Source organism: Rissa tridactyla, chromosome 14 (genome assembly GCF_028500815.1).
Source record: "Rissa tridactyla isolate bRisTri1 chromosome 14, bRisTri1.patW.cur.20221130, whole genome shotgun sequence".
Classification (NCBI taxonomy): Eukaryota; Metazoa; Chordata; class Aves; order Charadriiformes; family Laridae; genus Rissa; species Rissa tridactyla.
In genome coordinates, this window is record NC_071479.1 from 5024297 (window position 1) to 5037964 (window position 13668).

At 45.4% G+C, this 13668-nt stretch overlaps 1 protein-coding gene across 1 annotated transcript in view; it reads left to right on the top strand.

Moving 5' to 3' along the window:
• The first annotated feature begins 874 nt into the window (after nt 1-874).
• NEK6 (NIMA related kinase 6) overlaps nt 875-13668 on the top strand; it is a 63731-nt gene continuing 50937 nt past the window's right edge. Inside the window, exon 1 of the mRNA XM_054220232.1 lies at nt 875-1055. The gene's annotated coding sequence lies outside the window, so the exon portion shown is untranslated. The remainder of the gene's footprint in view (nt 1056-13668) is intronic.

Here is a 13668-nt window from a genome sequence, read left to right on the forward strand (position 1 = left end):
AACACCTTCTGATGGAGCCAGGCCTCAGAGTACAAAAGTTAACAAAATATGAGCAATGGCACCTCTCACCAGCGATGCGGCTACCGTGCGCCTTTCGCCCCGGTTAGACAATTCGATGAGACTTGCTAGTTTCATTTTTATTTACTGTGAAATTCACTTTCAGGCTTTTGTTCACTTGTAAAAAAGATCCTGTTGAATTTCAAGTTCAAATTCAACTGAAACACACAGAGTACTAAGGCTTGTCTTCATCTGCAAAACGCAGGGATTTGGGAAAGAGGGCTTTTCCATCTGCATTTCAGGGCTAGACCCGTTTAGGCCTCAATTCCTGCGAAACCGCGTCTGTGCTTCGCTGTAGCCATGCGGCCGCGGCAGTGAAACGCTCCAGCTCCATGGGCGAGCCGGGACACGGTCACCGACCCGGGCGGCCCCGGCGGCGCCGCCGGCAGCGGAGCGACGGGGGCTGTGGCCGCTACGCCGTTGTGCAACCGCCCCGCGGCTCGCCCCGCCGGCGGCGGAAGAGGCTAATCCCGGGACGGGAAACCCCGCAAGCGTCCGCCGCGGCGGTTTGTCCGGGCAGGGGAGCGGCGGGCATTTCTCCCGACACCCGAGCCGCGGGGAAACCGTCGTTTCCCGGGGGCGGAAAGGCAACGGCGGGGAGACGGCTTCGCTCTCGCGCTGTTCCCCCGGGGCGGCCGGGCTCCGGCGCTGACGCACGGCGGGACGCAGAAACACACCCCCCCCCCCCCGGTGCCCCCCCTTCTCCCCCGGGACCGGCCCCGCTCCGCGCCGCCGCCGCGCGGGCAGGTGGGCAGAGCGCCGCGCGGCACCGCCCCGCCCGCCGCGCGCTCCCGGCCCGCCCGGCCTGCGTGGCAGCCGGCGGGGCGCGCGCCCAAGCGGCGGCGGGCAGCGCGTGCGCGGGCGGCGAGCGCGCGCGGCGAAGTTGTCTGTGGGACGCGGCCACCGCTCTCTCGTCCGTTCGTTCGCCGCGGGGCTGTGGGGGCCGCGGCCCCTCCGGGACGGGCACCGGCGCTTCTCCGCCGCCTCGCCGGCCGCAGGTGAGCACGACGGGGGCCCCGCGGCCACGGACGGCCCGCGACGGGGATGTGCCCGCCGCGGGCCCCTCGGGCGGTGCTGCCGCGCCTCCGCCGTTTCCCCCCCCCCTCGTCCCGGGCAGCCCCGGCCGGTCCGGGCCGCAGGTCGATCGAGGGGTAGGGGGGCGGGCGGGCGCGATAGCGGGGCTGCCGGGGGGCGGGTGGGCGGCCGTCCCGGCGCGGGGTCCGGGCCGCGGCGCCTCGTGGCCTTCGGTCCGGCGGAGCTGCCGCGCCCCCGGCCCCGCGGCCAGCACGTGCACCGGCAGCAGGGGGACACGAAGGGGAATGTCGCCGAAACGGCGAGGGCCAGCGGGTCGTCATCGGCTCCTGTCGGGGAGGTGGTGTCTGGCAGCGTATAGATTTGAGCAAAGTTTAAACTATTAGAAAAATACGAGTATTTGTGTGGTTTGGTGTCATTGCAGAGCCTTTCTGGAGGGTTTGGGTGTTTTTATGTCAGAAACAGTAGTGCCGCCAGGCGCACGTGAGGGGCCCTGGCAACGCCCTGCGTGTCCCCCCCGAGGGTCGCTTCCCACCGGCCCGCCCCGGGCTCCTCCGTAACCTCTCCCTCGATGAGACTCCGGGAGCTCGGGGCTGGCGGAGAGGCCCCGGCTCCCCTGGCGCTGGCCTGAGAGCCCCCAGCTGCGCCCTCCCGCTCTCCCGGGGCTGCGGCTCCGGGCCCCCACCTCGGCCCCTCCTGGGACAGGGCCCAGCCTGATCCTGGGGTGTTCGAACGATGGGAACTCCGGGATAAACCCGGCGCTTTAGGGGTCGCTACATTGCTTTTGAGAGAGCACATGTTCGAGCTGAGCTATGAAATACCATTTTTTCCCCCCCAAGATGTTACTCCCTCCAAAGTGTGATTTTTTCCGTGTTTAGAATAATGGTGGCTTTCCAAGCTCCATCTGTTTGTCTGTCTGTTCGCACACACGGAGTATTTCTGCCAATGGTGATTGCCTGTGGCATTATTGCAGTATAAGTAGTTTGATAGGAAATATTGTAGCAATTACAAGTCCAGTGATGCAAGTTCCTGACACGTTATGACTGTCTTGCTGTCATTCCTGTGTCTCCTTTAAAAGTTCATTTTTGTGAATCATTGTAAGCAACCGTTTAACTTCTGCAGCATTTCTACAGTTTTTGCATTTTGAGACATCTCTTGACATTGAGTCAAGCTCTTTCCACTGTTATTTTTTTTCCTGTCGACATTTTTTGTGACAGTCATATTCTTTTAAGCAACAACAGAAAAAAAAAAAGGAACTTCTTTCAGATAAAAGTGTAGCTGCCCCCGTTTCCTATGGCTCTGTGCCTTAGAGAGCTAAAAAAAAATGGGGCCTGGGAGGAACTTTTATTATGGTGGAAAAAGAGCATCTTCTGTGGGAAGTGAGATTTCTAGTCGGAGTGTGAGTGACTGCTGTCACCTCAAAGGAATTGTCAGAACAAAATCAACCTTTTGGTTTCTTAACACCTGTGACGTACGCTTTTGCTTGTTTAGTTTCCCCTCCTTCCTCTGGAATTCTGTTTCTTGACAAGAAAATTTTTACAAGAGAGGATGGACGTGTAATTTGACTACAAGTTTTAATTTGCCTTTTCAAATTCTTTAGTATTCATTTCATTGTGAGAAAAGCAGGTGAAGATCGGTAACATGGGCTATAAGCCCGCACTGGGAAACAGATTTTTTTTTTTTTGGTAGTACTTGCCTTCTGTGTTCCTACCCAAAAAGTTTTATGTCAATATATAGTACTTAAATGTACACTGAAAATATTGAGCCTACACTGGCTTTTCTCATTTCCCATAATAATTAAGGCTGTACTGGAGAAAATAGTGGGAGATTCTGAGATTTACCTTACAGCATCTTTTTTTGGCTTTATTCAGACCTACCTGATGGTCTGAAGGCCTCTTTCAATGGCTTGGAAGAGTTTTTTTGCAAACTGAATGATCTATTAATGATTGTTTTTAAAAGAGTATTTTTTTATATGGGGGATAGGAGCCAGAAATACCTGTGTGGCTTTTCTTCCTCCTCTACCTCTTTTTTCTCAGCTGTAAAATGGGGCTAGTTACCAAGAAGTCTACCTCCTGTGCACCTTCAGAACACGGTTTCGAGATGCGTAGAAGACGAATTAGTAGAAGTACTTTAACATCTTTTCCTACTTTATGTGGTGGCAGATATATTTAACCTCAAGGCTATGAAAAATGTACGCACACCAAACAGCATGGCAGTACAGACTGGACCGTGGGAACTGGAGCAGCCCACATGTGGGACAGGGGGTAGAAATCAAATGTCTTCATTCTGAATTTAAAGCAAGAAAATTGACCGTAGTTGCTGGAGGAGCAGAGGAAGATTTCGAAGATGGAATGATGAAAGTGGGCATCAGTATAATCCTCTGGGGCCTGACTTTTGCTGTGTCCTAAATGAAAGCCTAGTTGGGATACAGTCCTTACAGAAAATGAGGTTAACAGCCCGACTTGTGTTTTAGTTTTTGTCATTCTAATTTGCCGTTCTAAGCTGTTCTTAGAAGAGATTGCTCATGGTGATCTCCAGCAAATGAGAAAGATAAGTACATGGAACCTCATTTTGGAAGTTGGGCTCATATTTACCATTGAGTGAAAATGTTTTTAATTGCAACTTCTCCAGCATTGGTACAATTCAACACTCATCTAGACGGACAGTGACCATGACAGATGCTCTATGTGGTTGTGTTGTGAATTATGAGTAAGGAAGTTGGTAACAGCCATCCTACCTGTGACACACACTCCTGCATTTGTCTTGTAAACTCACTTAACCAGTCTGTTTTACCTTTTATGGGAGTGATGGTGACTAATTCAGTGTACACCTATCCAGGTGCTTGACTGGATTGTTTGGAGGAAATTATGTGATAGATGTCTTAGTATCCAGTATAAATGCAACATGCAAGAAAAACATTCTTGTAATATTGGAAGGAAACACTAAATATTCATGTGGTTGAACTGTAGTTCACGATTGCCTTGATACCACTCGTCACTGAAGACCCTAAAAATGTGGTTTTTGGCAAGAAACCGGTGACACACTCTGCTCCTGGTTACAGGACAGGCATGGCAGCAGAGGCAGCTCATATGTGTGGCTGTGCCACGTTCTGTGGATTGGGCAAAATGGCCTTTACCAGTATAAAATCACGTGGAAGTTAAAGGTTGTGCGAAATGGACAGAGTTAACACTTTGTCCTGTTAAAGGCAGAGGCCTTGAAAATAGTTTCTTCTGTTACTAAGTCCTGTTCGTGCTGTGTTTATTACACTCACCCTTCCCTTTGTAAAGCTTTTAGTACAAGCACATACCAGTATTCAGCAAGTTCCTTGTGCTTTTTCATCAGCAGATCTCTGAGTGCCGTAGAAGATAAGTACGGTTTATCTGAAAGCTGGGGGTAACAGAATGGGGAAGGTTTGGTGTGTCTCAGTGTCATGCAGAGCCCCTGCGCGGCCAAGCTAATGTCAAACAGCTTGGGCTCCCAAACCAGATGGTGTCCCCTTGGCATCCTGAGTGACGGGGAGTTGGCTCAACTGGGTAAATTGGTGTAAAACTAAGGAACCAAAAAAGAAGGAGGCAAAATAAGAGAGTTGAACCACTTCACTCACTCTTTGTGGCTGCTGAAAGGGCAATTTGTGTTTTCCCAGACTGTGTCCTTGCCTTTTCCCAGAGGGGACTGGCCCACGGAGGGAAGGGGATGTGCAGCTTGGTCCTTCCGGCCTGATGCTTTTTAGGGAGCGGAGTCTGTCAGCTGCAGAGCACGTCAGGTGTGGTGTAACAGGTCTCTTCCACCTCTGAATTCCATGTTTCGCTGTAGACCTCAGTCTCTAAAGTTAAAAGGAAGAAAAAAAATAGTATCTAAAAAAAATAGTATCTACAAGATAGAAGAAGAACCTGTTCAAGCTGAGAGGTGACGTTGGCCCAGACAATATTTTTCATTTTGAAGGACAAAAAAAAAAGAAGCCAAAATATTTGCATGCAAAATCTAGGTTTAAAACGGACTTTAAAATCATAGTGTTTTAGTGTTTTTCCCCAGCAGGTTGAAATTGCTGCAGCGTGTTTAAATTATGTGGAAAATTAAGCTGTATAAAATACTCGTTTAAAAATTTCTTACAGGTTTGAGGGTGTGTGTGGGGGGGTGTGTGCGTTATTTTTTTTTTTTTTAAAGCCAGATTGGAAGCTGCTGTCTTCACTTGGCCGAAATGTAGGACAGGGAGAACCAAGGTTCTGTGTGTGACAAAGTGGGCAGTTCCAGAACCTGTAACTAAATTTTGTTTAAAAACAGAAAACCACAGGGAGTTATTTTTAATAGTGGTTTGAATGCAGAAGTCTGTAAAGCTGTCAAATCTTTTTATGGGTACATGGGTCTTCTATCTTGGCCTATTTTTTATATGCATATTGGATTGGATCAAGGTTACTTCAAGTTCTAACCTGTGCTAAGTATTTAAACATCTGGACTTGCCCTAAGCACCATTGCTGTACATGTGGGAGAAGCTTTTTGGATTGTTTTTTAACATTTTAAAATATTTCAGAAAAAAATATAATTTTTTTGTTCAACTAAAACAGTATATTTAGCTTCCAGTGTTTAGTTGTATGATACAGCTTATCACATGGCACGATGCAATAAATTGCAAATAATTTTACAGTGTCAGTACAATTAAAGAAATTAAATTTCTGAAGTGTTTACTTCAGCATGGTGCTACTTTAAGTGTCTGCTATCATAGATTCCAGGCAGTGAACAGCTGTCTGTCGCAGATGGGAGAGGGGAAAAAAACCTTCCCCTTAGCTTCTTACTTCTAAAAAGGTTTCCATATAAAACCACTAGTAATGTAATACAACCTTTTAGTCAAATTTGAGTTTCCTGTTACACGTTTAAGTGAACTGACAGCAGACTGTATCTATTTGAAACCAAATGGTGTAAGTGAATGAGACTCTAGGAATTTTGTACTCCAAAGCATTCTTGAAACCTCACAAATGCTTGTTTGGCAGTCAGAATGCATTATTTATTACATTTAAAAAAAAAAAAAAGTCTTGCAGGTAGTTTCTGAATTACTTCTTTGGACTCAGCTGTCTTTCAGTAAGATGAGGTGGTATTTCCGTCCTGTTCTTGTACTGTGTTTCACACAACAAAATCAGGTAGATTAGAAACTGTCAAGGAAGCATGTAGCAAATACGTATTTTTAATAGAGTCCAAGTGCAATGAAGTCTGAAAAAGGGCAGGTGAGAAAGATATAGTGATTTTTGTTAGTTGAGTGTTTTCTGCAAAGATCTCAAGATGGCAGAAGTGGAGTTTGTGCACAGAACTACATAAATTTAGTTTTAGATTGTAAACTGGATACGCTGTTTTATTGTTCTATGAGCCAGTACATCCTGGCAATTGTAAAACTTACTAAAATAGTTATGACATGCCTGATCGCAAAATGCAGAAGATGGTAGGATTGTTCTTTTTAAATTAAAAAGCTGCTGCTGCTGGCATAAAGCTTTTTCCTGTATGGTGGTTTCCTCACTTTTTTTTTTTCTGGACTATTAACGGGTATATTACAATCCCTAGGCACTTCTTAAAGTTTTTGTGTTTATTTGCTTTGAGTAGCTTAGGTCTCCAGTTCTGCACTCCAAACTTTGTGTGTGCTCCACATGATGAATCCAAGTAGGTGCCAAGCCATCCCCTGCCTTTGGACAGACTTCGGGCACCAACCCTGACACGTCAATGCATTTGTTGTTTAGGAAGGCAGTTTATTTTGTTGTTTTATCGAAGTATTGACTGGTTTTGGTTGTAGTTTCAAGCAGTTGTCATTCTGAAGCTATTCTGATTTTTCTGTCGGGTGGTGCAGGTGCAGTGGTCTGTGTGTGTTTCGTTCACCATGTCTTTAAAATGTGGCTGCACCCCTGGACTGATTTATCTCAATACAATATGTAACATCAGTTGGAAATTGTGTTGAAATATTGATTTTTTCCAAGTGTGGAGACGCTGCTGAGGCTATTCCAGAAAGCCCCTTTGGAAGGGAAGGAGTCTTCTGGTTCAGGGGAAGAGATGGCTCCCAATCTTGTGCTGCGTGGGGGAGTGCTCCCTGGCACGTCTCAGGCAATGCTGGTTGGGTGATCTTAAACCTCTTATAAACCAACCAAACTAAGGAATCAAGGGTAATAAACCTGAGTGTGGCAATGCTGGAGAACAGGGCAGAGATTCCCCTTTGAGAATGGGGTGATAACGTCTTGCACTGCCACAGCTATTTACAAAATGAGTGGCTGTCAACAGCCTGACTAGGGCGTCCCCAGATAGGCATTTCAGCCTTGCCAGGAGACAGCTGAGGGACCTTCTTGAGGGGGTCTCAGTGTCCCGTTTCATCGCAGCATCCCACCTTTTGGGCCTGAAACATCCTCCAGTATTTGACCTGGGTGGGATTCCCCAGGAGTGGTTATGCTGCCCCTTCGGGGGACGCTTTTGCCATCCTGCTCCTCCATGCGCTACATCCACGTGAATCATGGTGGCCTCACCTAGTGCGCTGGTATTTCAGGGGTCAAAAGCTGAAGTGATAAGGGCTGTGACCCCGCGCCCAGCCGCTGACGGAGCAGGTGCTGCTCCACACCCTGGGGAGGATTTGCAAGTCTCTCATTTTGCAGAGCTCAGTGACAAATCCTGCTCTCCAGTTACTTTTGTCGTTTGGTCTTTGAGAAGCCCACTTGCTACGAGGTGGGAAGTGTCCACCAGCCTGCTGAAAACCCATGGTGTGCATGAAGCGGAGCTTTAAGTCCATGCTGACAGGAAAAATGGGTGCTGGATAGTTGGCATTGCTCCCTTAGAGGGCCGGTGTGCTGGGAGGTAACACAGCCTGAGCTCTTCCATCCCTGCTTGGTGCCACTTGCTGCCAACGCAGCCGCTGGCTCAAGTGGCGCAGGATAATAAAAGTTCCAATTTTTCTTCTTTCCTTAGAGCCAACTATCCTCTTTTACTTGGGAGAGTAACTTTTTTCTTAACTTAGTAATTTTTAAACTGTGGAGTTGGAGATCAAAATCGCTGCAGATGGTGCAATAATTGGGGAATGTTGACATACAGGATGGATTGCAACTTCACGGAACACTCAATACGATTCCTTTCAGGAATTTCAGTTTAAGTCTCTGTCCTGTTCTTAACCTTGTGGACACTTGTGTCTGCCGTTGGGAAAAGGAGTGGGTTTTCTCCGTGTTGGAACATTTTGTTTCTTGCGTAGGAACACTCTGAATGTCCAGCCTGTCTTGGAGAGTCTGTGGTGGGTTCTGCTTCTCGGGGCATACGTGTGTCGTTACAGTGAGGGGATAGGGAGAAAAGCTGTAGGTATTCTAAGGTTCCTTTCCTCCAAGAGTAGGGACTCAGGGTGGAATAGATTCAACAAACATGGACACAACTATTTCCTCCTCTTTCATTCATGGAAGTTCTGCTTTCCTTCTTTTGTGCTGTCAGTATTTTATTTGCTCTTCTGTCGGAGTTGTGCAAAACTAAATCTCAAAAATGTTAAACTGAAGCAAGAAAACCCGCTAAACGATCTTGAAAAGGGTTTTAAAATACAAGAATGTATTCCAAAGAAGCAAATAAGTCACAACTGTGTGTGTCTATGCTACCCTTTAATCAGTTGGTAAATCTAAGTGGTGACTTTCAGCTGTCACTATATTAAGAGCCAGCGCTGCCTTTTGTGGCAGTCTGTATATACTGAACTCAGTACTATGTAGTAAATATTCTTGCTGTGTTTTCATAATCATTCTACTTAGAGTAAGTGCTTCTTGGGTGGGTATTACAAATCTGTTAATCTTTATGGTATTTATAGGGTAATTTTTAACTCTCTTGAGCTCCTTACTTCCTTGCGGGTCAATTACTCAATTTATAACATTATGTCAGTTGTAAGAACTTTACCATCCAAGGGTAAACACCGTTGGGTACGGTTCTTTACCTGTGTTTGCTCTTAGTTCTTTGTATATTAAGGTATGCAATAACTTACTCTGTGACTTATTTATTGGGATTTCTTTTAGTCTCCCTGGTTTGTACTTCAAAGTGACTATGATGACTTATGTTGGCTTTTGTGCTTCATCACTAATGCAGGGAGAGGGAAACCTTGCAGCAGTTCTCTCTGAAGGAAAGGCTGTTAATCAGGTTGCAGCTACTTAAGTCAAAATTGCAAATGGAGTTTAAATATTTTTGATTTTCTGTTGATGAAACTGATTGCTATGAGTCAAACATTTTCTGTGTTGTGAGCACGCAGCTCTGTAGCAGGGAGGGATGGCTGACTTGATTTTATGTTCTCGTGTCCATGTTAAAGTGAAAATCTGCTCTGGCTCTATGGGGTTTGGCTTGGCCTATGGAAAGCAAGAATAAAGTCATCACCCAGCACTGGAGTTTTGCATCTTGAAATTGCCTTTCCCCTTGCTCCTTTTGCTACTGTCAGCAGTACCACAGCACTGCGACCTGATGGTGCTGATCCTTGTGTAGCAAAGGGGCTCTTTCTGTAGCATTTTACCTGTTAGGAATAAGTTTGGAGCTGTAGTCTGGGGGAGAGGTGTCTGTAGTTAAGAAAACTGATGGTGACTTGGAAACCCTGAGTTTGGGGAGCATCCAGCATTGCTCACGTGGCCACTAGCTCTTGGAAACAGTAGAATGGCAGGAAATTTTCTGGAAAGTCTAAGGTAGGTAAGGGCAGGTAAGGTAGGTAAGAGATGCTGAAGAGATGCTTCAGACTAGTGCCAAAATCTCCTCCTTTTGTTACCTGTGAATGCTCAAGTGTTATCTACTGGCTTTTCTTCTCTTACGCTTTTCTGTTGTATATTTTCAAGATGAGGCTTCTGCTGCAACAGCAAGTTTTGACATCTGTGATGGCTTTTTGAGGAAGTGCCCAAAGGAACCCGTGTTCTAATTGCACTTTTTCTTCCCAGTGGTAAGGAATGATTCACTATCACAATTCTTTAGTAAGCACATCGCACGGCGGTGTTCCTCGTTTTTTTGTTTGGTTTTTTTTTTTCCCCATAAAACTCTTCAGTATTCTGTTTACTTACGGATTAGAAAAATGTCATGGGGTAATGGAGGAAACAAGAACTTTGTTTTCAGAATAGGAAGGTCAAATGTTTACTGCCTCAGTATCGTTCATTCCGTCAATAACAAGGCAATGAAAAACAATATTCCAGCACTGGTTGGAGTACCCTCTCCTAGTCTCCTTCTGCACATCTAAGCACACCTTTTGGAGGACTTGGCTTTGCATTTTCCTAAAGGCAGCTGTGGGTGAGCTTTGTGCTGGTGTTTTCTCTCCTGCACAGCGTGGCCATGGCATGGGTTTCTGACGTGGCCTCCTGCCTTTTGTCAGCTTTATTTTGGAGTTGGTGGGACTGGCATGAGAAAGTGGTGGTGTCTTTCCTTGGCTGCTGTGGGAGGAGTTGGTCAGCTGGAAAAGCGTAAGTGAAAGCGAAGCCTGGGTTGGCAGGAGATGAGTGTTGTGTATGTCTTATACAACCTGTTCGCATGTAGTGGTCCAAAGGAAGTAAAGTCTGAAATGAATCATTCATCACGAGTCCTGTCAGGCTCTGCTGAAGTTGCCGTGTTATCTTTCCTGTTGTTCATCTGAAATTGTGGACAGCTGAGTGCCAGCCTGCTCATGTTTGTGGTGACATAGATGGCACTAATGAGTTGCTAAAAGCAGCTAGATGATGTGGGGAATAGAGTTTCCCATTGCGGACTGTCTCTAATTTGTTATAGAGGACCGTATTTAAATTTGTATCTCCTCTTAAGTCATTGGGCAGCAGTGATAGCCAGGGTAGCTTTTGTTCACGCATCCAATATGTGGCATTAATTCCCCTCCGGACTCGGTTGCTCTTGTTCGTAGCTTTTCCTTCATGCTGTTGCCATAACGTGAAATACTGGTGCTTGCAAGGACGTGGCTGTGTATTTTTGCTGAGAGCATGTGGCAGTTACGTTCTTCCATAGCCTTAACTATCATTTTACTAGTATGCTTTTGGCTTGATTTAGACTGTAAACTCATCAGGGAATGAGTCATCAGGCAGTGGAGCTGGGGCACTCGCTGCTGTGCCGAAGCACCTCTCCTTGACACTTTCCAACTTTTAAAGGTTGGGTTTGACCTCTTAAACTGGGCGGTGTAGTCCTGCCTCTGCCTCCCTCCACTGAGGGTCCGCATTTCGGGGACTTTGGATTCACCTCTCTCTTGCCTTGGTTTGATCTGAAATAGTCTGCATCTGTCAACCGACTGGTAGATGTTGCAAATTCATTAATAAATATGTTCTATTTATTTAATATCTTTTTTTTTTTCCTTCCACGCCTTCCCCTTTTCCACACATTTACTCTTTTAAAAGAAGTTGTTACGCAGCTCTTGGTTGTAGTGTGGGAGCTCTGTCCGCTCACAGGAATGTGTGCTACCAAAATGGCTTTGTTGTTTTTATAGAAACCTTGCCCACACACTCCTCTTGCTTTCCAAATATCTATAAATCCCTGCAGGATCCTGCTGACATCACTGTGGGGATCCACATTTATTTTGTGATACTGTGTAGGGGTTAGAGCAAAGTAGAGTGTGGAGTCAGGACAGGCGTGTTTTGGCCCCATCGTTGACTCCAATCAAGTCTGGACATTTAATACAGCAATTCATGTTATTTCCAAATAAATTGCTACATCACTGTTCATTTGTATTTTTGTACTAGCTCTTTAAGCTGGTTTATTTTACATTAGGTCAATTTGATCATTTGCTATCATTGCTCTTTTATTTTTATTTTTCTGGTTTTGCACTTGCTTTGCCGCGTTGCTTGGTGCCTCAAAGGTTGGGGATAACTGTGTGTGGGTTTTGCTGGACTAGAAAAATTATTTCTATTGATGAGTAGTAGCATGTTATTCACAGGTATTAAGGTGTCAGCATAATTTGCGTTGATATTAGTAAAGCATATTGTAGCTTATTTTGAAATACTGTAAATATTTGTGTTTCTTTTCTGAAACAAACCGTTGTATTTGTGCGAGTGTCTGGTGGTAAACAGTTGTCTTTGAATGCTGATGAACTGGTCCATGGTAGATATTTTGAGCTGTGTTCTGCATAATTACTCTTAAAAACGGATAATTTGAGATGGTTGTAAAATTATGTTTTACTGAGTTCACGGATTGCTGAAAGCTAAATTGCATTCTGTGCCTCAGCTGGACTTTTTTGTTTCTTTCTTTTAATTGCATTAGCACTTTAACCCCGGGACTTCTCGTCATGGCTGTGGCTGATTGGGAGGGATCTGGTGGTAGATAGAACAGATGCTGCATTTTGGAAACATAATGTAAAGGCCTTTGCAAATGTCTATTCATTCTTTGGTTTCAAGCTCTCTGGCACAAGTGCTGTTTTATTATTATCTAAATGACCGTGTAGTGTCTGCAAAACAACTGTGAGATGGACCTCGGTTTTAGGGGGATGGAAAGACCAGTGCAGGGCAAGTCTTCCCTAGTCTGCCCATTTCTCGTAGCTGTGTGGGGAGAAACTGCTCAGCCAGGGATCAGTGTATTGCTGTGGAGCCGGGAATGCCTGAAAGGCACCTGGTGGACTATAGCAGAGATTTTTCAGACAAGAAAGTGGAAATGAAGCTGTGGAGCTGTTGTCTTGGAAAGTAAAGTGTATTTTTCCTAGCTCTCTCAAATAGGTGAATTTCTGTTCTAACAGTGTTGTGTTAATCTGAGATCAGTGCGGTATCTTGGCAGCCAGGGGAGGGTGGGAAAGAAATGCAGGGTGGGCAGGAGAGAAGATTTTTGTTTGCGTGAGTAAGCTTATGGCTTTTAATAATATGGTAGTACTGAGTTTATGTTTCAACACTGATGTTTATTAGAATAATAGGAAATTGTTACATGGAGGGCAGAGTATAGTGTGGAATGTGATTTGTCTCTTATACAGAGCTTGCACGTTTAGTTGTAATTTTCTTGAAAGGTTAATTTCCAGTTTCTCTTCAGAACATTCTGTGCAGGCCTTTCTGTAGGGGAAAAAAAAATTGGACCCAATTTAAATAGACAAGTCTTGTGAATCCTGAAAGAATTTGGGCATTTAGCCCAGGAAACGGAGAGTTCTCTGCAAGAACTTCATTAACCCTGTCTGTCATCAAAATAAGTAATAAAAGTAGCTATGCAGACTTTATAAAGAACAGATCTTTTTTGTTTTAACTCGTAGCCTTGATCTGCAGGGCACTGGTGAATGAATCTTGTTCTTTAGGGAAAACTGTGCCCATGTGGGAAAGGAGATGGAGATGTGTTACAGAAATGTGACACAGCGATACAGAAATGTGGATATGAACTAAAGAGCTGCATTAACTTTTGGAAAACTGGTGCCATTAGTTCCAGATACTCAGGAACACGGAGGGAAGCCGATTGTTTTATTTAGTATGGATAAGACACCTTATAGCAATATTCACAATACATTCTTATTTAGCATATTTTGGGGCAGAAAAAATACAAACGTATTTCTAATGTAGCTATTTTTGTAAGTAGAAAGATGTTAAATCTTTTTACGGGGAGGAGAGTTTCTGCTTCCGTTTGGCTGTTACTTGCAGGATGCAGATGCTGGGAAAGCTCTTCCTGCAATGCTGGCATCTGGCTGCTTGGAAG